The 27,474-nt window shown below is 39.8% G+C and overlaps 1 protein-coding gene across 10 annotated transcripts in view; it reads left to right on the forward strand.

The window, feature by feature from the left end:
* Window positions 1-27,474, forward strand: part of PEX5L (peroxisomal biogenesis factor 5 like) — a 102,635-nt gene that overhangs the window by 14,810 nt on the left and 60,351 nt on the right. The gene's annotated exons all lie outside the window — the stretch shown is intronic.

The following is a 27,474-nucleotide window of genomic DNA, read 5'->3' on the forward strand; positions in this document are numbered from 1 at the left end:
AGGTATTTCTGATGTATTATGAATGTGCAGATGAGCGGCGATGGAAAAACATTTCATGGCTGTCTTACAAACTCTATTCCTGTAGCGTCAGATTGTGACAACTTAAAGGAGCAAAAATGAGCTTTTTGTACAAGTAGCACTGCTGGATTTAATGGTGCTGCTAATGGAGTAAGATTTTTCTTGGAGTAAGGGTGCCATAAACCAGCCCTCAGCCACCACTTCCTGTTTACTTGTGGTTTATTCTCTAGAGCAAACCCAAGTGTCTCTCACTGCAAATTTCTACTCGTTACAAAAAAAAAAAAATTCTTGTTTAGTATTTTCCTTTTCATACCTTTAATCCTCATGGAGGGCTTTCTTTTCTAGTCACTCATTTGACATGTAGAAGAATGAATGAATGAACTGTTCTTTGATTAAAGTGGTACTCTGCTGAGAGGTAGAGCTTCACTTAACATGTTCTTTTCAGTAGGTCTAGACAGCCACTTCTAAAATTTCATTTAGATATCATTTGTAATTAATTTGAAGAATCCTAGTCACTTAGTAAAGTTGCTTCAATACTTTCCTTTTTATTGAAAGTTATTTCACTGCTGCAAGCAAGGTATTTTATTTTATGATTTTCCATATGGTTGGTCCCAAAGGAGAAAACACAAAAGAGTTCCAAATTAAATTCTAATCCAATTTAACAACAGCTGTAAGGGAAATGAAGATATATTAGCTACTCTAGAACCTCAGCCTCCTGGAAAAATGAAAAATGAAGCTGATCATCTCAGAATTTTTACTAGTTTGAGTTTTCTTATACAAATGTATATACATTTCTTATTCCTATACACAAATGTATGGTGGGCAGCTAGAGACAAAACTAGGCAGAAGCTCCCATTGAACTATGACATTGTACCATTTAAAAGACTGTAAATATACACTGTGATGCATAGCTAATAGCAAAACCAGCAAATGTTTTTGACATTTGGACCAGACTTGAAGTTACAAAAAAAAAATTTGTGTTCCAACACCTTGACAGATTTTGAGGCTGGGAGGATCCATTTATTGACCTGCCATGTGAACTGTAACATAATACAGGCTGATGGACTTCACACACTTGACACAATTGATCTTGAACATCATCATTTGAATGGGAGCAGCATGTGCTCTGGAAAAGCATTTATTTTAAGCTTAAAGATTTAAGTGATGCAAAAATCCACTATCACTTGCTCAAGGTACTCCTGCAGTGATTCTCCAGACTCTTTGAAGTATTCTCAGCATCAACAAAATATTTGTTTCATACACGCACAAAATACATTAGAAACTACCTTAGAGTAATGTAATAAAGCAGATAATATTTTTAGAATTCTCAGGTAAGCTGTGTTGCAATGTAAAGGGTTGAAATTACATTTATAGCCACGAAGCATGCAGCTGACTCAGGAGCTGTGCAAACAAGCACACAGAGAATCAGTCAGAAGAGCTTTCTTGTTCCCACTCAGTTTTCCAGTTCACTTGCAGTGGTTGAAAGTGGCACTTGGAGGAGTTGGAGGGAAAACCCTCAGGGCATCAGCAGGCTCCTGCTGTACAGGGCACAAAATGAGCTCAGGATTTCACCTCCAGTCTTGTGGGAGGGAATTCTGATCAACTCTTGGAAAACAGCTGGGTCACGTAACAGGAGAGCTAATCTGCGGAGAAAATATAAAATCTATTCACATCTGTATCAGGAGTGGTTATCTCTATATTGCGGTAGGCAAAATGAGGTCCTGCCTCCTCTGAGGTAGTTTGATCATCTATTTTAGCATTTTCTGAGAAAGTTCTTGCCAATGAGGGGTTTTACAGTCCAATTAACACAACAGGGAGTGACAGTCTGTAAGCCTGGAAACAGTTCTCCCTAACAGTGATGTGGACAAGGCTGCAGATAAGAAACTCCTCTCTTATGCATGGAAAGGTAATAAGGTTATTCAACCAGTTGCAAAACATGGAAGAACCATTTTTACCCACACTAAGAGTGGAAGAAAAAGACAAGGAAGTTTGTACTTGTCAGGGAAAGAAATAGGTTACCATGTGTCCTGATTTGGGAAGAAGAATAATCAATATTTAAAGACACTGAACAGACTACAGTTGGAGACAATCCTCTATCCAGGAGAATGTCAGAAGCCAAGAAAGGACCAGAGGGAGGCTGAAAGGGGAAATTGCACTGTGCTGGTAAATCAAGGTAATGATCAACACAGGTCAGAATAGCAGAAGCATTGACTCCACCACTAAGTTGTCATTTCCCTGTCCAGTGGAAATTACATACAATATCACCTACTGCCCTGCTTTATTTATGATAACCAAGCCAATACTCCCAGCACTTAAAACAATATTTCATGCTTTCCAGTTGCATTCTCTGGATTCATTTCTATCCTGTTAACTCATCAAGTCACCAGTTTCTTGGGCTAATTCCCTTCTCATTTCTTGGCATAAATATTAGTAATTTCTGTGAAACTAATACCAAAATGCAGTGCACTGATTTGGAGATGTTTTGTGTACACATAAAACAGAAATAGAGTGACCTTGCCTGAAAAGTACATTACTGAGTGCTTGAATATTTATCAGGACTAATCAGCTAAGAAATACTGAATTTCAGAAGCTTATATATTTCAGACAGTATATTTACTTCCTTTCACAGAAATTATTCAGTATCATTAATTCAAACCAAAATACATCTACCATATCTTTTTAATGCTGGATTAGGACTTAAGGGATGTTTTTATTATATCTTCATGACAGTATAAAGGCCAAAAAAAATTCCTTTTCAGAGACTCAGTAGATGAGTCCACTTGTTTATGAAGCAAAGCCTACTTGTTTTATTTAGAACAGGCTCAGCAGAGTGAAATGAATCTCTGCCTGAATGCTGTCAGCCTGACTAAGCTAAATCTGTGCCTTACCTTGAATTTCTAACATTTTGACCAACAACTTTTTTTTTTTTTTTTTCTCCCAGGTATTTTATCTGTATTTATCCAGCAGCAAAAGCTGTTACTTAATAATTTGCTGACAAAATTGTGTGCCTGCACCTTTCCCTTGCAGCTGTATTTACCCAAAACAAAGCTATTCAAATGAGCCTTAATCAAGACACATCATTCTGCTCACTGTGTGAGCAAATCCACCCAGATCCCCTCAGTGGGAATGCCAGCAGTGAAGCCCCAGACAGGAATTCTGGCCACTTCTCTGACAGGGCAGACTGGATCCATTGGGATGTGGCGTTAATGCCACATTGAGCTGATTTAGGATTCACCTGGGTGCCCTGAGTACTCAGCAGGAATTTTGGTCCTCCTGTGCCTGTTGAGCCATTCTTGGAAGCTGATGGAGGAGCTCCTTAATGCTTGACCCTTTGTTTTGGCAGCACAGCTCTTCCAGAGTGTCCCTCTGGGTCAGTCTGTGTCCTGCCCTGTGACCAGCTCCACAGTTCCACGTGGAGAGCAGTGTCACTTGTTACCTGGAAATTCCCAGGGAAAGATAATCTCTTTTTAAAGCTTACTTTAAATACAATTAGGGTTGAAATTACAGTTTTAAAATACTATGATAAAGTAAAAGCTTTATCAATAGCTACAGAGTGCCAGGTGTTTTGCTTAAGGGAGTGCCTGTCTCCTACATGCCATCCATCAGTGTTATTTAAATAACATTTTGACAGCTCAGCATAGCAGGTTATACTGAAGAGTTTTCACAGGAACTGAATGGGATATGTTAATAACCCAGACAGGCTGTGAGGTGTTTGTGATTCCCAGTATGTCAGACTTGGTGGATTCTGCCAGGCTGCCCCGTGTAACTCAGTCACAGCTAACTGCCCATGGCTGTGTGTGAGTTAACAAGACACAGATGTTCTTAAAAAAAAAACACTTTACATGTTCTTTTAAACACTTATACTCCACTTTCACTCCATCACCTCCCACAAAAAATAGTGTCTAAAGTGCCTTCTGTATGGAGTGGCTGTGAGCTGGAGTTAATTCAGTGCCTGAGACTTACCAATACATCAAACAGCATGGAAAGAAATAGCAAATTTCCAATGGCTCCAACAAAACAGCTTGAACACCCTGCCATGAGACACAACCTTTTATCTTTTCACTTGAAGCTGTGGATGCTGTATATATTGTGCTGTAAGCACTAAGGAAAGATTAGGATGGGCAGGTGCCAGAGGGAAGAGAACCATTTTGTGAAACGTTCCAACCCTGAGCAGCAGCTCTCTGTGCCAGCCTGCAGCTGGGGGAGCTTTCTGCTCCTTGGCATCCATCTGCACATGGAGCTCGTGGCAATGAGTGGGCAAGGCCACAACTGCTGCAGCTCACACTACAGAGCTGCACCCCTCAAACTTCTTAAAATAAATCCCTGTCTATTTTATCAGTGCAGCAATCTGAAGTGCAAGTGTCTTGAAAGATTTCTGGCTTTATCTAAAATATGAAATGTATTTAAAGTTTTCTTGTAGAGCTGGGAAGATAATGTGAGCATGGTGGGAAATTAAGCTATTTGTGTAAGGAACCTTTTCCAGCCTGAGTGCTTCTGAACATGCTCAGCTCTATAGCCAGAGGTACTTGGGAAATGTGGCTTTAACTTTGTGACTAATCTCCAACGGCAGATTTAAGAATAAACTAGAGAAATCAATCAAAATCTGTTTCCACATGAAGTTTAGGTCATTTGTAAATAGAACTAAAGAACTTTTCTAAATAGGCTACCTGTATGACTAATGCTTCAGGCAGATAAATGCAGGATTAAACAGAATCATTTGGAAGGTCACAGAAAGAGACTGCAAAAAATTTCCATTCTCCCTTCCTACCAGACCTATAATGGAAAAATAGTTTGTGTTGTTATGAAAATTTGTAGAACTGTAACCTGTACATAATAAGAGTACTCCTGTCCCCAGAAAATCAATAGGTGTATCTTCACTAGAGGTAATCACTAAGGCTAAAATTCTAAGTGCATTTTGGAAAAGCAAGCTCTTATTTATATATGTACTTTTATATATGTAACCAGAAAAGTAAAATTAAAGATCTATTATATCAGTCTAAAACTACCAGCAAACACCAGAATATCGTCTCCAAAACAATTCTAAAAGTTATTCTTCTCTGTGTGTGGACTTTAATATTTTCTCATCAACCCCTCTGCCTTGAACATGAACTTTTGGTGTCATGCTGGAAGTTACCCCCTGCAGACCACAGAGTCAGCAAATCAACAGTAAATCCACATTTCATACCAATATTTATTGGTGTGTTGTCAGCTTGGCATACACCAAAGATCTTTTATTGGGATCCCAAGGTGTTTGAAGAGTGAGTCTCACTGGACACAAGGTTCGCTGTGCCTGTAAATACAATCCCCTGTTCTCTATGCCTTAGTTTCTCTCTTTTATAAACACCTCAGGGACAGTTCCAACCCATCTGAGAGAGATAATCATGTGGTTACATTCACTGATGCCTGTCAAGTTCTTCTCTTAGATCCTTTGATATAATATGAAATAATATCTCAAAATAGTGAGAATTATTAGCTACAACAATATAGCAAGTTATTTAGTTTTTAAGCCATAGGACAGGAAATACTAAATCTTGCACCATTAAAAGTTATTCAGGACATCCATAGCTGTAGTCCAAGATGCACATACATTCCCAGACTAAAAAAACGTATTGTTTCAGCACATCCAGAGGGTTATGTGGGAAAATAACAGCTCAACCTGTTAAGAAACAGCTCACATCAGCACTTTCTGCAGTGACCCAGCTACTTCATCTTAGTGAGCTTCAGCCTGTTTTTCTGGCTGGCACTGGTGAGCAGAGAGATACTGAGGGAGAAAAACAAAATGAAAGTAGGGGTGAGACATTAGCTTGAGAACTGCAGAGGGAATGTCTCTAACTCCATTATTCCCAGGTTTGCAGGCACTCACCAGTGAACTTGCTTGTTTTCCACACATACATGCAACAAAAAATAAAATCACCGAAGATTTAGTGTCTTTTGAAAAATACATGGGGAGCTTCAAGCTATATAGTGCCTAATAGGAAAATTATTGCCAAATTTCACCCCAGCTGATAGATTTGTAGACAGATGGCCTCTATGCACTACTCTGTGGTCTCCTCCAAGTTGTTTTGGGACTCAGGCCCTTGGATCAGGCGAAAGAAGAAAGAGCTCTCTGGTTTTGTTGGTCTGTGGGTATGTTATAAATATGAGTGCCTTTAATTCTTCTATTTATGACCATGAAAACTGGATTTCACAGTGATGTGCCTGTTGCTGGGTTCTACAAACAGCCATCCACTGCCTCCAGAATCCCACTCAATAATGCTGCCTTTTCCTTCAGTCTGTTCCTTCCCTCTTCCAAACACCAGTGCCTGAAAGAAACATGGCATTTGCAATTCCAGAAAGCCCATGCCATGTGTGGATGAGGCTGAAAACTCCAGCAGTCCCCCATGAGGAAACTATCTGACAAATTCATGCTTTTGGAACACAAACCAGTTTGTGGTCAGAAGTTTAATCAAATGTACAAGTCACATTTTCCATTGCAAATCCTAACATTGCTGCCTCCTCATTCTGATGCTCCAGTATTCTGCAATTGTCCATGAATCTTCCTGAAACACATTGTCTGTCTGCTTTAGAAGTGGTGTTCAAAAACACCAAGTCATGGAGAGCAATCCTGAGCTGTGAGCAGAGAAAGCAGCATAACATGCAGCGTTTTCCCACCTCTCAGGTTTAGGAAGCAGTTATATTAAAGCAGCCTCAAAGAGCTTTCAAGCTTCATTTTTCAAAATCTAGCCTCTTTTTAAAATAATAACTCATACATGGCTAGCAACCTCCAGGCAGTAATCCTGAGCACGGAGTCAGAGAAATTGGGCTAAATGCTCTAAATGCTGTTGCCCTACAGGTTTTATTTATGCTGGTAAAAGGTCAGGGAAGGGGCTGGATGCTGGGCTGGAATAATTTCTGCAGGGCTGCCATAATGGCCCCTGACAGCCTTTCACCCTCTGTTAGCCCTGTGCAGCCTTCCAAGCAATTCCCAGGCAGGATTCAGGAGGTGGCAGAGGACAGTGACCCCTTCCAGTGGCAGCAGCACAAACCACAGAATGAGACTCCAGTTCCTCAGCTGAGACCAAGAGAATCTGTTCAGAGTGCATCCTTCAGAAAGCCAAGCAATCTTGACAGAAACAAGAGACAGACAAGCTGCATTCCCCAGTGCAATCCCAGCTAAACAGGATGCAACAATCACTTCAAATGCACATGGCTGGGGTGGTTTTAGCACTGATACCTGCTTTGCCTAATTAGTTATTCCTAATTGTATAACCCAGCACTAACTTCATGGTAATGACAACTTTGGAAGAAGCTTCTCATAGCTGAGAGAGAAGGTGGTTTGCTTTAAAATCTCTAAACTGAAAATGTACTCATAGAAATTATAGCATGCCCATTATGCAAAAATATGCAGAATTATGTGAAAACAAGCAGTCAGCAGAGGGCAGGTAGACTGTGCTGATGTCTCTGGGTGATATGTATGTTTTGCTGTCTTAGCCATTCTCAGCAGTTTCTTTTGTCAAAAAAAAATAAGTGATGCTGTCTGGAAAAATCAGAGTCTGTCTAGTGCTCGTTGCAGATTTGTCACTAAGAATTTATTTGACATACCTTTTCCTCAGACTAGGACACAGGGAGGGTTCATTCCCTACATAATATTGATATGATGGATATTGATATTCCCTACAAAAACACTGATACTATAGTGATTTCATGTCTCAAAATATCTGTTTAAGTTATACCAGTCAACTAAAGACACCACTACGAGTCAGCATCAGCTTCTGCTTTCTGTGCCCAACTCCTGTTACCAACAAACAAATTTTCTTTAAGATTACCTCCCTGCAAGACTGAATCTCACTCTTAATAATTAGATAATCATAAGATCTACCCAGTTGTCTCCTAAAAACAAATAGAGAAACAACAGAAGCAGCTGTCCAAGGGGTCCAATCTAATTTAACATTGTAAGGAACATTGCTACTCTCAAAGCTATTCCTGTCTTCCCTACTGATGGAAGTGCTTGGGATCTCTCAGTGCCAGCAGCATGAAGTAATGTAGCTACTCTAGCATAGAGCATGACATCAGATCTGTCACTGCAAGCCAGAAAATCCATCACATTGAGGCTTTGTTCCCTCAAATAGTCATTTACTACATATCATCGAGCTGCTTATTTAATATTTATGCAAATTTTTCAAGACATTGCACTGGACCATGTATCAGAGACAGTCTGTTACAGAGGACCAGAGAAATCAGAGGGAAGTCTTTTCCCTTTACATTCTTCCCAAACACAAACAGTCACCCTAACTGTGGTTTCCCAATTACAGTTTTCTCTCCAGCACAATTTCCAAATTGGAAGCCCAGTATAAACCCATTTGCCTTTGAAATTGGCCTACTCAGCACAGCAATAAAAATAAAATCTCAGATGCCACACTGTCAATCAACCCGGCCCTTATAAAACTGTGAGTTCCACTCTTATATAATGTCACAAATGCCACAATTAGTATCAGCCCATGCCATAAGAATGGGGATCAGAATCTGTGTTATTTGATCATTTGGTTTTGATCAAAACTCACTTTTGGAAAAGCAAAAAAAGATAAAAGTAAAAAAATTCACTTTGATCAGGACTTATTTTGCATCATTTTGATTATGAGACTTCATCTGTGTTTGCAAACTCTAACAGGGGTGTCTGACTTACACCTTACAGTACCAAGTAATTCCTAAAATAAACATAAAATTAATATCTCCTTAACTCTTGAAGTTTTAGAGGTATTTGGGATACAGACAATGTTTAACTAACACCTTCTCCCTTGGAGTTATTACACTAATATTATTATTCCTGTCATGTTCTGTCAGTTTAATTGGATAATAGCTGCAGTCAGATTATTGCCTTGTAAGTGCATACAAGCACCTAACAATGTTTATGCAAAGAAGCCCATGTGCCTTGCTGGTTAAATGGGAACATCGGATTTTGGATGTACAGCAAGGGCTGGTGACTTCCTTCAGGAGTGCAAATCACAGAGGGGTGAGCAGGACTAAGGGTGAATGAATGAGGATGCTGAGATCCGACCGCTGCTCACTGCTGCCAGTGACAGAATGAGAACTGAGCAGCACAAGGGCTGCTCCTGGCCATGGCTTTCCATGATCTTCCATGATTTTCCTTCTCGCCTTGTGGCTTTCCATGATCTTCCATGATTTTCCTTCTTGCCTTGTGGCTTTCCATGATCTTCCATGATTTTCCTTCTCGCCCTGTGGCTTTCCATGATCTTCCATGATTTTCCTTCTCGCCTTGTGGCTTTCCATGATCTTCCGTGATTTTCCTTCTCGCCTTGTGGCTTTCCATGATCTTCCATGATTTTCCTTCTTGCCTTGTGCTTGTTGGATCCACAGAGCAGGGAGGAAACTTGAGCACGGGCACTGGGAGTTTGGTTTTTCCCCTCCACAAACTGTGTTATATTTGACAGCACAACAGGTTTCCATGTGCCAGGGAAGAACAGGCTGTCAGAGATTTTTGCTGCCTAGTGTGGCAGAAATCCCACAAAACAGGTAAAGTGCAGTTACCTCAGTCCAGCTGCTGGGTATAGGTCAGACCCAAATCAGTCAAAATTCTTGACAACTCCACTGATTCCTGTAGCTTATTATTAACACTCAAAACAGATTATACACATTTCTTTTACTGTAACGTCCTAGATTCTGAAGACACTGGTAAAACCCATGACAGTACTTTGCCATAATTTATATTGAAGTTAAGCACAATCTGAGAGCAATAGCACTGAAAGCTCTCACAGAGGAGTTATCAAATGCTCACTTCATATTCATATAATGCTTGATTTGCATCAGTTTAATATTTTATATGTAGGGGAGCACTTTCTAGAGGGTTCCAGATAGTTTCTCACAGAGAAATTGGGAGAGCTATAATTTTAATTACAATGTCAATATAAATACTCTTTTTATATCATTTTAGGGAAAAGTCTCTCCTCCTACTGTACACTGAGATAGATTTGAAAGAAAAAAAGGTTCAGTTGACACTCTCTAAACATATGTTTTCCCCATCTGAGCTCATTCTACTTCACAGAAGTCAGAATGCTGGTGGAGAAAACTGAAAATGCAGCCCAGTCTTGAAGCACTAATGTAAATGATTGGTTCTGACACCAGTAAAGGCATGTTGTTTTCCCTCCAGGTTGCCTACTTTTCACATAGGCGAGAAGGATTAAAGACATAAGATTTCTCTTCATGTGGGGAGTTGATAACCTGCCTTCTCAGAGGGGTTTTGTTACCTCAGAACATGTGCAAAGGAAAAAAAGCACAAGCAACTTCAAGAAGCAGACTGTTTTGTGAAAAGTTTTTTGCCTTTTAGCTGAATTATCGTTAGGGGAAACTGTTTCAGTATCTTTTTTGAGGATGAAGGTAGATTTCTCTTTCAATTCATAGTAAGCAAGTGGCTCCAGTGGTCAATGCAAAATGAAAAAGTCCTCACTCCTTGATTTAAATCCTGACTTACAGCACTCAAATAATAAATCTAGTTGTGAGTTCTAAGTACCAACTAGTGAAGAAAAAGTAAGAATTTCAGAACCTCCAACACTACATGTAAGGACAATATTCCATCTATATAACAATCAACATCTCTGGAAGAGGACACTGCCTGCTAGGGAGGTTCAATAGAAGAATATCTATAAGATATATTCTGCCAAATATCTGTCAGTGTGATTTGGTGGGCTTTTCTCATGCTCCACAAGGCAGTGAGTACGTGACCCAAAGAAATTTCAGGTTTCTGAAGCACTTTGCAGTTCCTGGTGTTCAGGAGCATCCCCAGTACCACACTGGGCTCGTGTTGCTGGAAGTGCTTTGATTTCAAATAATGAGCACTAAATGAACAGTTAGGGATGAACCATGTCAAGGAATTATAAAATTTCTGACATTCCCTTTGAAGGTTCCACTTAAGAAGCTGAAGAAGGAAAGAGAAAAAAAAAAAGGAGCAAAATATTGTGAATTCGTGATTTCTTTTGCATGCAAGTAATTACAGAATAAGCATTTGAAAGGTTAGAACCACATCTCAGAATCCTACATGTTCAGCTGAGGAGTGAAAGTTTATATGCAAGTGAATATTTTCATTACATTGTATGAAATTCAAGGGAATAGTGCCTCACTAACTGCAGGACTGTGGATTAGTCAACACATCGTTAAGAGATATTTGCTTGAAAGCCTCTGGCTTACACTGAAGAAATGTGCTTGTAATCTCTTTACCTGCCATGTATTTAATTTATTTACAGCAATACTGAAATGTTCAGTACCAATCAAGCCTACAAGAATGAAATACATCTGGAGTATCAGGTGGTGTGTGAAATTGTACAGCTCTGAACAGTTATGCTCTTAGGGAAGGAATCAGTAAACAATTTACCATGCCATTTCACATGGCTCTAGGATTCACTGTCTGTACATAAATAAGTCTTTTATGCAAAGTAAGAAAATTACATTCTGGAAAAAAAATCCAGGTCCTTGACTCTGCCTTGGTTTTCTTCCTAGCAGTTGTCTCCCAGATAAAATAGTGCAGATGTATAGCCAGATTCTTAAGGTATTTTGCATGGTGTGCCTGGGAACCTGCCACAAAACAAGCCTGGTTTATTTTTAGATACCCTTAACTTTATTTATTGATTTAGGAGGATATGAGGAATGGGCATAAGCAAAGAGAGTATTTTGAAAATGGTATCTTTTATTAGATTAGCTGATACAGCTTGAAAAAAGCAAATATGCTTTTGGGTACAAGCTGCTTTCTTCAGCAAAATCTAAGTCAATTCAGGCAATTTCAATTTAATCTTATTACCTTGATAACAATGCTGTTATGATGTGAGTGTGGAAATGAGTAAGAAGAGGGGCATTTTGAAAGTTTTTTTATTTATTCTGAAATGTCAAACTTCCATGTAAAGCCAAATGAAATTCCTTGGTCAAGATTATGGGAGGAAAAGAACAAGATTTGTTCCAGCCCCTCCCATTCTCCTCTCCTCCAAGAGCTGTCTGTGGCTGTTGCTGGGAGTGATAACTCTCAGAAAAGCAATATTTACTGTAAAGTTTCCATGCAGCAGCAGAGATTCTGTTGCCAGCATGTGTTTTTACTGAACCCATAAAATAACCAGTGAAGTCCCATTGCCTTGCATGGTCCTGCTCCTCTTGCAGATCCTGTTAGGAGAAGGCTGTGGGAGCAGCAGGGGGGAGATACCCAAGCCTGGATTGCTGGTGTGACTCTGCCAGACTGAGGAACAAAGTGCAGGGAATAAAAGACCATCACTATTGAGAGATCAAATGGTGACAGAGAGGCTGCACTTAAAATGAAGAGAAGGAGAAGGAGCCAAGGAAGTATAGAGAGAAACTGCTGAGGCCAGTAGGGAAAGGTCAGGGGAGGAATAAAGGCACATTGCCTGGAAGAGGTAAGAGGTGCAAAGAAAGACTTATAAATTGATGAGAGGAGAGAAAAATGATGACAGTAGAGAAAATACCAGATAGCAATCCCATTAATAAGTGGAGACCAGCCTCCATGGTGATTCCTGGCAGTGCCACTAATAGCTGACAATTAGATTTTTCCACAGCAAAACATAACTGAACATCTAAGCAAAAATAAACAATTTTTTGTAAGTCAGCAGAAAAACAGCGCAGCAGTGTCAGTCAAAATTATCCTAATTAATTTACATCTAACTAGATGTGAGTCCAAAGAACCAGGTATTTATTAGACAAATTACAGCAAGCAAATTAAGTGCAGCACTGATTATTGCACCAGCACAATGTTTTTATTCATCTTCATCAAGCACAAGACTTTGTCTTCTAATTCTTTCTGACTCTGCTGCTAGATAACTCCTTCCTGAAAGCAGGACCATGAAAGTGGCATTTAGGCTGAGAAGGGCACAAAGCTTTGCAACCTGTCTCACAAAGATCATCCTAAGCACACAAGGCTGCAGAAGAAGAACATGATGCAGGTGAAAGGAAAGATCCAAAGGAGCATCAAAGCTTACAATTTCAGGACTACATGGGAGGATGTGTCACTGTGTACAGAGGGTGACACTGCTCTCTGTTTTCTTTCCATCCTGTCCAGGCTTCAGCTTCCATCAAAGTTCATTAATAGCAAATATTTCCATTCACTATTCATTAGGTTGAAAATGAATAGGCAGAAGAATTCTGGCTGGTTTTATTTCTGTCCCTGGTGTTAGCGAGCTGCAGAAACCGCAGGCGAGTTATTTATCACCTTGTAATGAGCCGCTGCCTGGAGTGCTGAGGGAGGAGGCAGAGCACCCCAAGTGCCTCTAGAGGCTTCCAAGGAGAAAGAACAACATTGCATCCAGATGGGAGAGGAGGCAGGCTCACTCAGCTCAGATATGTCTGGTTTTATCTGGGTTTGCTATAAAATAGGATCAGCAATGGGTGTGGCAGCACATCCCAGCTCTTCTCTGCCCTTGTTGTTGTACACCTGGTGAGATTCATGGTTTGCCTCTGAGCTAAAAGAAACAAAGGATATTTCTGTATGTCCTCTGCTTTTGTGCTTTTACTTCTCTTTGCTTTGAATTATCTCCTCTGTAAAAGAGGAGCAAAATAGTTCTTTACTGTACCTGCAAGTGTTGCTGTGGCTGTGCAGCTCAAGCACTGCAGAAGGTCACGTGAAGTGCTGCTTTAACAGAAGTCAGAGCTCTTTATTTACAGCCTTTTATCCAACAGTGCTGTGCTCTGCTTCCCTAACTGGTGCGATCTTTACTAAGGCATTTCATGTGTGTTTTGGCATGTGCTTCTCAAGTTGCATCCTTAAAAGCACAGCCTGTTTGCTCCATGTACTATTGCCAGTGATTTTGATCATTTGAGCAACCATTTTATTTTATTATTGTGAATATTCTGAAAATTATTGTGGATAAAACAATGCTTAAAGCTGAAAAAAAAAAAAAAGGAGGAAAGAGATTAAATCTTTGGAAAAGTCTTGCTGATTAGGATTCTAATCTTTCTATGAAGCACGTGGTCAGGGCAGGAGAAGCAGAGGCACAGTGGTGCTGAACAGAGCATCATCTAACACACAAGTGCTGCACTGTGCCCTGAAATCCTCAGCTCAAGCTGTGCCCCAGACACCTGAGGTGAATGTGTGCCTGAAATCACCATTCACAGCCATTCAGAGCCGGAGCTGGAGCTGCTCAGGAAATCCACTGCTCAAAAAAGACAGGTTTGGCTTTTTACTGAGACGGAGGAAAGATTTCTTCTGACCCCCTTCCTGAGAATCCAGCACCCAACGTGTCCCTGTCAAACTGAGGTGGCCCAAGTCCCCCTCCCCAGCACCTCAGGCTCCAGGGCAGAGCTCCCCTCTTCCAGGGGGTGTCTGTGGAATCCACAGCAACATCTGCCACCTCCAAGGTGTCCCCAAGCCAGCAGATGTAGGGCAATCTGCTGTATTAATGGAATTTTCATTCCTTCCTGCCGAATCTGCTCCACTGCATGGAGCTGATGAAATATTCATAGCACCAGTCAGAAGAGGGATAAAAGCAAACTTGGATATAACCCAGAGGCCAAAGTAGTTATGCTGGGCAGAAGAACACCCCAGTTTTAGTCTTTCTTGTGCTGATTATTTGAAAATAAAAAATGAAGTGTTCAGTAAAGCAAGAGTCTGAAACTCAGGGTATTCTCCTCTTAGTTTGACTCCCGCTAGGTTTTCTCTATATTCATAAACAGGGTTTTCTACAGTCCGCTGAAAAACATTTATTCCATACAAAGTAGAGTTGTTTCAATAAAAAAGTAGTAAGAATGACTTCCACTACACCAGGGTGTCCTACAGTTTGGCACATGAGCACTCTGATGGAGCGAGGAAAATTAAATAATTTTGGAAAATGGACAGAATGGGGTAGAAGATGATTATTCTAACCATGGCACTTCTGGGTGAAACAGAAGGATGTGTGTGAACATGATATGCTCCCAAAAGGCCTCCCAGATTAAACTAAGAAGGCAAAAGAGATACAAGAACATTTATTTGTTAATTTTACAGACACAGAATGAGACCTATCAAGATGGGAATGTCCAGAAGTAAAACCTAGGTAATCAAGAAACTGCAAAATAATTAATTTTACTGTAGGACATCCATTCTCCACAAAAAAAAAACCAAACCTTCTGATACAAAGAGCCTTTACTTCATTTAGAGGCTCTTTGGGCAAGACAGCATTTTTTAGAGAAATTAAAATTAGGACTTACATGATTTGAGTAGAAATTTTCTGTCTAAAATCTGCCCACCTAAGGAAATTGTCACAGCAAAAGAAAGGAGGTGCATAGAAGAGGACGTTTATACAATATATAATTAATATTTAATACATTTGAAAAAATAACCAATATCTTTTGGAGGCTGTGTAAAGCTAAAGGGATATGGACTGACTTGCTGTACAGCCATGTAACAAGAAAGATCTCACAAGCACTCATGAGCTTTGCAGCACAAACCACTCGTGGATGTCCCACGTAGGGGCCAGTACAGACACAATAAAATCATGGTAGATTATATATTGTTGGAATCTTGGCTGAAATGCAAACAGGTGGATCCTAATACCTGAAAGTGACTGAAAAACAACTGTACCAAGGAGAAGAACTTCACTTAGCACTCTGTGCTGTAAGTTGCACACTCTGGACTTCAGTACTGTATTAATTGCCCTCATTTGTCAGTGTTTAACACACAAAGTGCAGAACAAAATCATTTTGCCAATTCAGTGTAAGTAATTAGCTATTTTACATCCTTTTTAATGTGAAAGGATCTGGTCCTTCATTTTATGGCTTGGAAAACCATTCACTATCCATTTAGTGATAATATATTAATAATTGTGTGATGTTCCAAGCAGTTTCAATGGATGATGTCACATCCACAGAACAGCTTATTATCAAGAGAACAAATGTGAGATGGAAATCTGAGTGAGAATTTAATTATGTTTAAAAAGACAGATGCTTTGCCATTCACCAAGCCATCTACTGACAGCATTCAATAAAACACAAATTGAATGCACATTTTTACACACAACTGTCACTTCCTCATCTGCATCAGTTGTCCCCTTCCTGTACACGTGCTCCTGGCTTAATAAACAAAATATCCACACACAATGGATGCCAGCTGACTTCCATCCACAACTGTGTGCCACACAAAGGAGCTTTCTTCCATCAATTTCATTTTAAATGTTATTGCATCCTTTTCCATTTACACCAATTTGCTTTTTGGTCTCATTCTGTTCTTTTTTGAACAGCCAGCCTCTAGAGTCACACGTCTTTGATTCTGGCAAAATGTGTTTAGCTTTTCTTGGTTGTGGAGAGGAACTTTAAAATGTAGACTTAAAAAGTCACAAAGCAAGCAGAATAATTGACAGTTTTATTTTTACTATCTCATTATTTTTAATGAGTTAGTTTGTATTCCTAAAGAATTCAGGAATTCTTGACTTTCAGTGCCACTTTAGGACAACGCTGAATCTAAATCTGCAATGTTCTTTTCAGAGAGCAAATTTTCAGAAGATACAGACCTGCAAGTAGGACTAGTTCAGGAATTTGAAAGTGTAAAACTCCTCATATTGAAAATAATTGTGTGTGCAAAGGGAATCTCAAACATACTCCTAGAGTGCTTGAGCACGTACAAAGAATTATTTATTTGTTCCCACATGAGTTAAAAAAAAAGCCATGTTTAAGCTGATTTGATTTTGCTTCACATGGAACTACTAATAAAGCACACTGAAAAAACAGAATTTCTTTTAAAACTAAGAGTGGAAGTACCTTTAAACTTGCTGACTGAAGAGAGAGTTACTAAAGGAACAAAATATTTTGATAGTGAGAATGTTCATTGAAACCTGACTGCTGCCACATAAATCCAAGTAACAGCAAGCTGAAAAAATCCCTTCTGATCTTTTCCACTGTAAATGGGCTTTTCCATATCCACATCTCGCTCAGCTGAAAATTGCCTTCACAGAGCTGAATACAGCATTCACTCCTGCCCTGACACAACAGGACAGATTAATCAGGTTACTTCTTCCCTCCCTGGAATTGCCTGGATCATTCTTTCCCCTGATCTCTCCTTGCCCCCAGTTCCAGCACTGAAAAGCACCTTACAGTAAGCAGCCCTTCTGTACTTAAGTCCAAAGCAGTTAGATGTGAATCACTGTTCAATGCTTTTCCGCAGCTTCTCTCAGCTGTTCCAGCAGCATTTGGCTCTGAAAGATGTCTCAATGTACATTAAACTGGGAAAATATCTGGGGATTGGTTATTATCAGCAAGATGTAGATGCTTTTTCCTATTCACCCTGTTTAGTTATCTTCATAACCTGAAAGACTGTGTAAAATATTGGCTACATAAACTAATTAGCTGTTACCAAATCTGCATTCCAAAGAGGGATCTGCTTCTTAATGAAAGCTGCAAGAAGCAGGTGACTGGTGGTGTCTTGGAGCAAGTTAATTTGTACTGGGCTTTAATCTAGAAGAGTCTTTCAAGTTCTCACCTCTTTCTTGTGATGGGTACATAAAGCAAGGCACCCCTTGTTGAAGGGGACAGGAATGCCAATAAATGCAGATTACCATGCTGTGGAAAGCTGTATCAGATTTATTGTAATACAGGAAGCATGTATGTTGAGATTTGTATAAATGTAATACGTAGAACAGTTTCTATTAGTACAGGCTGAGCACAGATAAATCAGTGTGGCTTTTGGATATTTCTCTTTAAGCATTTTTCAGCCATTAGTGTCTCATCACGATCACCCACTGACTTTCAGCTTCAATCTGTGCTTTTCTGACCCTGCCCATGGTACCAAGATCCAAAGTTTCCAGCCCCTACACTGTTCAGTTCCTCACCAGACACCTGCACGTGTGCAGCAGACATCTCCTTCGATGCTGCCTTTGCTGTTCTTCTCCCTCATTGTGCTGAAATCAATACTTAGCCTTAATGTGAATCAAAAAAATAAGTAGCATTTGAATCTGACATCGACAGCTTTAATTAGGATTGGAGTACAAAGTTTTCTCTTTTGTTGCCAAATTGTTCCCTCAGTTTCAACTCCTCCAAGCTAAATCCTATGCTATACTCTATACTCCTATACTCTATGCATTAGAAGGATTCACATGAACAATTATTTGGCTGAAAAGTAATGTAAATTAGAAAGTTTGGTGTATCTTATATATATAAAAATTTTTTTTTCTCAGCAGACTGGATATATTTCAGTATGTAGACTTCAACTGGCTTAGAATAATAAATTCCACAACTGTGGAAAATACATATTTGTGCTATGCTTTCTCCAACATCATAGTGTGTAGTCTCAACAATTTCATGTCCTTTTTGGTAAAAACTGCAAAGGCTCAATGTATTGTAATCTACTGTGAATTCAGCATCTGTTTGTGATATTCTCAGCAGGAAAATTTGTTTCTTTTCATCACCTGCAGATGCAATTATACCAGCAAGTCCTGCAAAGTGCTCAGATATGAGATGTGTAAGCTTGGCAAAAACCCTGGAATGAAACGTTACTTTTGTCATAAAAAAGGTCCCTTGGGTTCTTCTGTTCAGAGCCCTTTAGCTGGAGAGTAAATATCATGTAACTGTAATACTTTGCACCTTTGTTTCACCTCCCATCCAAGGCTCTCAGCTGGCTTGGCAAACATAGCTGGATTAGGGATTCCAGCAGGGAGAAGCCTCCTGCCAAAGCAGAACGCCCCAGAGGTCACACTCACACATTGAGCTCTGCATGTCTACCACTGTTCACACACAAATATGCTAACACTCTACATAAAAATATAGAAAGTTAAACTTTTCTAAGCTAACATGCCTATTTTCAAAATAAATGTGAGAGTACATGGAGATTTGAAGCTGCTCATCACAATAAGATCTGAGAGTTTGTCAGGAAGTGTCAATGAATGGCTCAGGGAGAGTTCAGAGCCATATTCCCCACAAATAAAAAACACATTCTCACATCAAAGGCTTTACATAAATCTGTCAAAGTTAGCTGTATAATTAAGGACACCGTGGGCTTAGACACATGGAAGTGCCATGAGTGAGTTAACACGCCAGGCTACAAGGATTCACTCGTCTAGATTGCACAAAATAGAAAACAACTCCAGTTAATTCAGCCTTTCTTCATCACTTCCACAGGATCATGTAAGTGTTGATGTGGGAGGAACCTCTAGAGATGGTGTAGATCTCTGCTGGGAGAAGAGTTAACAAAAGCAAGTTGCCAAGGACGGTGTCCATTGGGATTTTGAGTGTCTCCAAGGATGGGAGTCCACCGCCTCTCTAGGCAACCTGTTCTGGTGCTCTCTCTGACATCCCTCTTATTTAAAATTCTCCAGTTCTCTTCATCATCTTCACTGCTCTTTTCTGGACTCAATTTGGTGCCCACTGGGAGCCCCCAGGCCTTTTTCTAACCGGCTCCCTTTTAGCCAGGCACCCCATGGCCTGCACTGGTGCAGGGGTCATTCCCCACCAGGCCCAGCACTTTGTTGAGCTCAGGAGCCCATTTTCCCCATTTTCCCCATTTTCCCAGCCTCCTGAGGTCCCTCTAAGCAGCAGCACAACCATTTGGTGACCCAGCCACTCCCAATTCAGTGTCTGCAGCCCTGCTGGGCTCACCGTGGCCCACAAGGCAGGTCATTAATGGAGATGTTTAACAGTGTTCATCCACTATTGATCCCTGGGGTAGACAAGCAGACGTGGACTGTTTTCCTACAGCTCAAGCAATTTATTTTTGTCTGAGTCTTAGTCCCACTTCATTAAGTGCCTAACGATGAGGCTTTGCAGTAGTCAGAGAATCACCAAACGACTATCTTCCCAACTTTATTTAGGATCAGCGAGCTAATCTTTGTAAATAACTTTTAAAATATCAAAAACTTGTTATCTGCATCTTTTGGTAATGAAAATGTTGGGATAAATCTAACAGGAATTGTGTTTTAAATGAAATGTCCGCTGCCAAAAAGCCTGCCACTTTTGAAATTTTTATTCTTACTTCATAAATGGGCAAATAGTTACCACTGTGCATTTAGTGGTGACAAATGGAAACATTAAAAATCCGGGCAAAGTTTCACAAAAACATTGTAGCAGAGCCAGGAGCTGAACCTAATCACATTGATTTAAGCATCATTCCTCTCAGAATTAAGTTGTGGGTAAATGACTGAAGATATATGAAGGTTATGCAGATTATATATATCCATTCTTGTTACAAGGAACAGACAGCTTAGTTTTCATTGAAATAAGGTTTGTACTTTATCTTTGGACATCTCCTTGCTGCTGATTTCCTCCAGCTCTGCCCTCCTGCCTCATGTCTGGTTCACAAGTCTGCCACAGCCTGGAGCAGCAGAGTGACAGAAGGAGCAATCAGAGGAAGGTGAGCAGAAAAGCAGGAGAAATTTCCTTCATTTTTCACTTGCTTGGTGCTGAGTTCATGTGGTTCCAGATAGGAAGTTCAGCCCAAACAAGACCTCTGAGAGCACAAAAGGCAAGTAAGTGAAGGACAGACTTTACAGAGGTGAACTGGTGGAAGTTCTTGTGTGCAAGACAGGCGACTGCTGCACACCTCCAGATTATGCAACCTTAGTAGATCCTAAGAAAGTTTTTTCTATCACTGATTAAAACTACCCCAAATTCTCCTGTCAGTTTTCATTCTGGGAAGATGAGTAAGTGTGAAGTTACAGGAAGCAGTGTGGTTTCTGATCAGATGGCAGATAGTTACTCAAAGACAGACATTTTACTGGAGAAGACCTCATCTCATTTCTTGCCATGCAGTAGTGGTCAAATTTAGCTAAAAAACTGCATAAAGGAATTAAACTTTACCACAAGGGTAGTAAAGGTAAAAGTTTAAATAACCATTTATTGTGAAGGAGCACATGAGACAGGGGCAATGATTCAGAATGTCCAAGAAACTACAGAGCCATCCAGGCAGCAGTAGCAAAATATAAAACAGAGACAGAAATACCACCTTTACTTCTTAGTCCACACCAGTGGTTTTCAACCTATGGCTCAGAGGAAGAAAAAATCACAAAGAAGGAAAATCCATGGATGATATCTGGAGAGACTTAGAAATGCAGTTAATAAAGCAATGTCACAGTTGTTAGGCCTAAATTCCCTCTGCAAAGGTTCCAACCTCCACTAGAAACACACACACACATCTACAAGTGAAAATTATTTACAAACAGTGCCCACACTTCCCACCTAGGGAAACAATTCATTTTTTAGAAAGCGAGCTCATGAGCTGGAGAGAAAATATTCCTACCCCTGCCTTGCTGTGCACTTCCCTGACCTTTAGAAAATCAATGCCTCTGCTCCTCAGCCTGTGCCTGCAGCACAGGGCATGCACTGCCCTGGATCTCCAGATCCTTGTGAATGGCACTGAAGGTGTGCACTTCAAATGGGTTGTTGTCAATAGGTGCCACGGGCTGGAGGAACAGCTGTCCATGGAATTATTTTAGAAGCATTTGTAAAGGAAGCTGCCTGTAATTACCAGTGGGTTTATTGGCCACACTGAGGAAGAAGGAATATTAGAAACAGCATCTAGTCATCTGTGTAGTCATTTATGAGACAGCTATGAATAAATGAAAGGTTTTTGTGGGGAAAAATATGGGGGAAAAAAGCCAGAAGTATCCCTCAACTGCCATATATGAGATTAATCACAGGATAAAATCAGTCACTCTGCATTGCACTGCTCAAACCCTTTATTAAACCAAAGAGCCTACAGGAAGCAAGAGAAAATCAATCAGTAGCTTAAAATTATTTGGGATATGCTCAGTCACAGCATAAAAGGATTTCATTTTGCACTTGCAAGGAAGACAGTACTTCTACAGGAACTTGTTTCTTCACTGTTTCTAGACACTAAAGTATGATAATAAAATGCTTTCCATAACTATTTATAAGTTCAAAGACAGTCAAAGCCTCCAGTATTTAAACAGTCCTGCATGGCCAATTTTAGGATACTCTGTATTTCCTCCTCCAGCAGAAATGTTGATGTCCAAAGTGTCAAAAGTTTTTTTGCATTCACTTGTCAGTAAGGAAATACAAGCTAAAAAGGGGTATAAATTGAAATGTGTTGCCAGTGGAGTTATTCCAGGTAGTAACAATCAAGGGTTCTTCTTCCCAGATGCCCAAGATGAAACATACATCTACCAAGGCACAGGCTGAGGAGCAGAGGGATTGATTTTCTAAAGGTCAGGGAAGTGCACAAAAATAAAAAAGTGCACAAAAATAAAAAACATAAAAAATATTAAATAGAGGCAGAAGAAGTAACATAATGTAAAATGTTTTGCAATGCACTAAATAATGCTCTGAGGATTCTGGCAGCTTTGGTCAACTCAGTTGCTCAGCTACTCACTGAGTCATTCCAGGCTGCTAAGGACTTGAGTATTTATCTAAATATCTTTGTGCAGGGTGCCTCAGCCTCTTGGCTATGCTGTGAATTCAGAAATCTGTGTTTGAACAGGCAGCACTGGATTTCAGAGGTGTTAGATAGTGCAGGCCAGAGCATTAAAATTCAGTTTGTGTGATGGCCAGTGCCCAGGCAGGATGACTTCCAGTGCCAGCATCCATGTGCTGACACAGGCAGGGTTAATGCTGCCCTTGGCAGGGCCCAGACTGATCTGGTGAGAGAATGCAAAGATAAATATTTGTGAAGCATTCACACACTGCAGTGATAAACACAAATAACAGAAAGGTGATCACAAGAGTAACCTCACTCATAAAACATCTTCAGAAGCAATAAAAATCTCACTAGGGCTTATCCTGATTTATTCAAATGAAAATATGTGAGTGGTATTCCATAAAATATACTAAATTAAAAACAACATTCAATTCTGAGAAACAAAGCAATAAATCATACTTACTCAGCAACTTTATGTCTAACAATTCTCCTCTAAAAATCTTATTTGCTCATTTGCTTGGTCGCCAAATTTTTGAAGCAGAACCACCCAGGTTTTCTGTAGTGAAGGTTTCCTGAGGTTTCTCTTTGAATACAGGGTGCCCCGCCCCTGATAAATTTCTCAGAAAATTGTTTCTGCATCTTGGGCAGCACTGTTAGCTTCCAGTTCTATTTCAAGTCAAAATAGGCTGAATAGTCTTCAGGAAGATGACAAGTCTTGGAATAACATCATTTTCTCATCAGAAAAACAGGAAGACCATTAAAAGGTCTATAAAAGCAGAAGGTAATAAAGAATGCACTGCTTCATGAAGCATCTGCAAATAACTTTGTCATCTCAAAAGGGATGGTGCAGCCTGGTTTCATGGGCTTACTTGGATCTCATTTTGCCTACCAAAATAAATGCTTTTGGCTCTGCACATGCAAATGGAAACACACACCTGAAACTGCTCATGTAGTCAATCAACACTCGTATTTAAACCAAAATAAACACTTGCCTGCACATTTTTCTCAAAATTCTCAAAATTTTAAGGCATCTGCAACTCAAAATTTCTCTGACTTTAAGCTTTCAAAGGAATAAGATTGAGAAGTTTTCCAGTAAATTGCTAGAGATTGTTTGAATGCCAATCCACCTAGTAACACTTGTATTGTAATGCAATCCAGGACCTAAATCACATTTCAGAGTCTGCTAAATGTCAGTAATTAATACAGCAATTCCCTCACAATGAGTTTATGAAAGTTCAGTACCTTTGTTGGGAGAAATGCAGGAAGAATTCAAGAAACATGTATTATTTTCTTGTAATTTCCTCCCCCCCAAAAAATCGATATCTGATTTCCAATATAACTGGGTTTAGAAGAATTCTGCACAAGCTGGCTGTGTGTATAACCCTGAAAGCCTTCAAGGAGAGATCATTTGTCCAAAATATTCAGTTTCAATAAAATGTCAGTCTCCTACAGATTGTACAGTAGCAAATACTCAAAGTATTTTAGATAGGTGGAAAAACAAAACAATCCTTGGAAATGAAAGAGAAAGAAAGGTGTTTTAGAAGAGTCCATGTGTTCATATGAAAACAGTTGCACCAAGCCTGAGCCACACTCCCCCTTTAAGTACTGCACCAGTTTAGGGAAGAAAAAACATGCAAGCTCAGTAGAAATTTGCAATAAGCAAATCAGTGAACAAATTGTTTCATTAACTTTCTAAGGAGATAAACTCAAGGAGAGATTAACAGTATACACAGGCAAGGAGAATTAGTTTCTCACAGTAAATTGTAAATTTCACCATGTACATCCTAGCACATATCTTTCTCAGCTTTTGGCAACCTCATCAACCATTTCTTATCCTGTTAAATATCATTTTAGATATATCCTGCTAAAAATAATTTCCCTACACCCTATATTTTCCCCCAAAGTGTCTGAGCACAGGCAGCACAATTCCAGGACAATACCAATATCTGTGACACAATAATGTGAGTTATATGCACAGAGTTAAGTTTATTTGCTTGGCAAACTCTTTCCTCCTTCATGTTTTATCACCTTTAGCTTGCAAAACTTGGTGATGATTAGCAGAGCACTGCAGAGGCTAATGCTTAATGGATTTAACAGAAGGGCTTGAAGAAGTGTCCTCAATGCCTGGGGCTTAAGTCCTGACACAGAAATGCAAACACATACATATGCTTTAAATTTCACCACATTAAATATTATACAGGATATCTTCTCCTTGTAACAATGCCTCTAGCAAAGTTCAGCTCAGGAAAACCAGAAGAGAATATGTAAAGATCCTTTACTCAGCCAGCCTTCCTCTATCAGCCTTTTAAAAATGTTTATAGCTCTGATAATGTTTCTCCAGGCTTTGCTAGAGCTGCATTCATCCAACCACAAAACACAGAGAGCCAACACCACATCCTGAGAGGAACAAATCACACAGGAGCTGAATGCTGAAATCACATTTGTAATTCTTCACTAGACTGAAATATGTTTACATGAGAATCCATTCAGTAATTCTGAATAAAATTCTGAATAAAAAGTCTGGAATTGAAAATGAAGAACTGTTCACATGTGGCTTCTCAAGAAGGACAGACAGGATACTCAACCCATCTCTAGCACCACTTATAAAGTAGTTTATGATTCATTATTTATATCAAATACTCACTGGAGGAAAAGGTTTACACTCCAAGCTGTTAGCCTTTTAGGCATGCTTTCCTTATTTGAAGATTTATTTCACATCAGTGGTTATATGAGTGACACACAACTAAGTCAAAAGATCATCCAAAATTTGCAGCCTAACATTGAGATTTGGTTATTTTTGTGTTATGGCTCACCGTGGATTTCAAGCTAGGATGCAAAGAGGGGCCAGTGCCTATTTCAATGTTAATATGAGTGGAAAGAACATGAAATTTAGGAGAAGAAACAGAGCCTGACTGCTCCAGGCACAGAGGAACTGGGTGGATTCTTGTAACAGCAACAAAATTTGGTGAGCATGGATCTGTTCCAGTATTTCTGTGATAACTTACACCAAATGATGTGCCCCTACATGAAGAATTCATGGTCCAAATCAACTACAACACCAGAAGAGATGAAAACCAAGACCTGGAAGCATGTGGCCATTTTTCTTGTTAGAATTTCACCTGTGAAAAAATCAAATGAATGTAAACATCAGTACTCAAAGCGCTACTTGAAAACAGTGAATCTGGAGACATTATTGCTCTCACACAAGAAACAGAAATTAATTTCTTAGTTCAGTGATTCTGTAGGGCACTGAGAATTTTCTAGAAGCGTGAAAATGAAGATGATCATTATCTCCTAGGAGACAATAATCTTTAGTAGAATCATGCCTCTGAACATAGCTAGCAATTCTGTAGGGTTCAATTATTTTAGAAGAAAAATTCAGAGTTTACCTGCACTTTTAAACGTGTCTGATGGGTGGATAACAACTGAAGCTTTAATATAGCTTTTAAAAGATCTGTAAAATGAAATTATTGGAGAGGGACCAATACCATTTATGATTATTTCTTGTTTATAGTCTTCTGACAAAACATAGAAACCAAATGTATTTCTTCAGCAGCCTAATTTTTACCTTTGTTTTGCAGATGTCATCCTTTTGTCCCTACAGCCATTATAGTTTATCAATTCCATCAGAAACCATGTAACAATTTCACTTCTCAGAACAAAGACACATTTCAAAACTCCCAACAGAAATCTAAAGGTCAGGCATTTACATTTTCACCAGTTAGCACCTTGCCAGCAAAAAGCTCCCATTGTCTGTTCAGCACATTCCTCATTATTCTGACAATTTTTACCCTTTAGAGGGTGATGTCCCTTTTTTAATGAGAATATCAGTGGAGAGCAATTGTTAAAGAGAGTCATTTTCTCTTCATGCTGAAACAAACAGTTTATAATTTTAAAGATCATTGCCTTGTGTAACAAACACAGAATGTAACATTTCTTTCCTCTGGAAATGCCCTAATGAGGCACTGTGTTCTCTGCACCAGAGAACTGCTCCTATCCATCAACCCTGAAATATATCAGAGACTTTTGCTTCTTTGACCCAGGCTAATCTTAAATCATCAGCTTTGAGGCTGCAGAACATCCTTGCAAAAATTAATCAAAGTGACAGAGAGGGGAGAGGAGCTGATCCAGCGGTGCCATCTGCAGTCTGAGCATCCCTGGAGGGCTGGTCCTGGGTCCTCTCCCTGCTCTGGACCAAAAGGGCCCTGACCAGAGCAGGAGGGTGAGCAAGAAAAAGGGAAGCCCTAAAACATCCTGGCACCTCCCTGTGCTGGACAGGCTGGGTTTTAGCATTGGAGCTCAGCAGCATGGATGGGGTTTCACACCCTTCCCTTCCAGATCAGTAATTACTGACTCTATCAGTTCCAGTGTTTCCAAATTCCCAGCTCATTCACGTTCCCTCACAGCTGCTTTTCCCTGAGTCAGGACCCCGTGTGCTGCAGCAAGTGTCTTCAGGATTATCCTGCAGTCTATACTTGATGTGACACACTGGAGATTAAATACTCCCACTATTTGTGAGAAAGTGATTTGCCAGATGGCATCAGCAGAACAGGAACCCCAGGCAGCTTGGTAAACACTGTCCCTGATTCTCACCCAGGTACTGAATGACTCACACCATGGGCGTGCTCCCTCACCTTGGGCCTACTGTTGAAATATAAAAGTTCTTCACCTAAAAGGAAACAAAGATTAAATTCAGGATAAGGGAATAGAATCAGAGAATAATTACATTTGGAAAGGCCTCTGGAGATCACCTGGTGCAAACCCCTTAGCCTCACCAAAGTAGGTATTTGTATTTATGTCATACAAAGAATCTATAAAGTTGCAGGAGAAAATCTTATAGAGTCACATATGAGAATATCCCTGATAGGACATAGAAATTAATTGAACTTATAACAAGTGCTAAAAAGCATCGACAACCTTTGTATTTTTGATATCTGGTGACTGACCTAACCAAAGGCTTTATCTGAGAAATGTATTCAGGCTCCTGGGATAAGTATTATCTACATTCTTCCTAAATATGAATGATTTCCTCCCTCTCTCACGATGCAGGTCCCACGTATCCCACTGACAGCAGGAATGAACAGTTACAATAAAAGAACAAGTATTTTGCTTTGTCTTCCACCCTGGAGTAGGCAAAAAGG

The sequence above is a fragment of the Melospiza melodia genome, chromosome 12, assembly GCF_035770615.1.
Source record: "Melospiza melodia melodia isolate bMelMel2 chromosome 12, bMelMel2.pri, whole genome shotgun sequence".
NCBI classification, from domain to species: Eukaryota; Metazoa; Chordata; class Aves; order Passeriformes; family Passerellidae; genus Melospiza; species Melospiza melodia.